This window comes from Cynoglossus semilaevis, chromosome 19 (genome assembly GCF_000523025.1).
Source record: "Cynoglossus semilaevis isolate Cse_v1.0 chromosome 19, Cse_v1.0, whole genome shotgun sequence".
In the NCBI taxonomy this organism is placed as follows: domain Eukaryota; kingdom Metazoa; phylum Chordata; class Actinopteri; order Pleuronectiformes; family Cynoglossidae; genus Cynoglossus; species Cynoglossus semilaevis.
In genome coordinates, this window is record NC_024325.1 from 13,453,399 (window position 1) to 13,453,830 (window position 432).

Here is a 432-nt window from a genome sequence, read left to right on the forward strand (position 1 = left end):
TGCCGCTTGGTTGCTGTCCCTGTGCCGGCGGCGGCTGCTGCTGCTGCTGCTGCTGCTGCTGCTGCTGCTGCTGGTGTTGGTCATGTTGGTGGTGGAGGTCGTGCGGCTGCAGCAGTAGATGCCCTGGAGCAGCAACAGCAGACTAGAGTGTCAGCCTCAAAGCAGGGCTGCTGTGATGACCAGGACACAGACAGATGTGACTGTACGGTCAGACACACACACACACACACACACACACACACACAGACTTTGTCACAGTCTCAGCAACAGGAAACAAATGAAGTGTGACATTAACGGCACTAAAAACAACACATAAATCTGCAGATTGGAGACTGTGTGGAGTTAATGATGTTCTGACTGAAGAACTCATGCTTCACACACTCTGTTATAACAGCTGTGTGTGTGTGTGTAGTCCTTTCCCCCTGGTCCCCC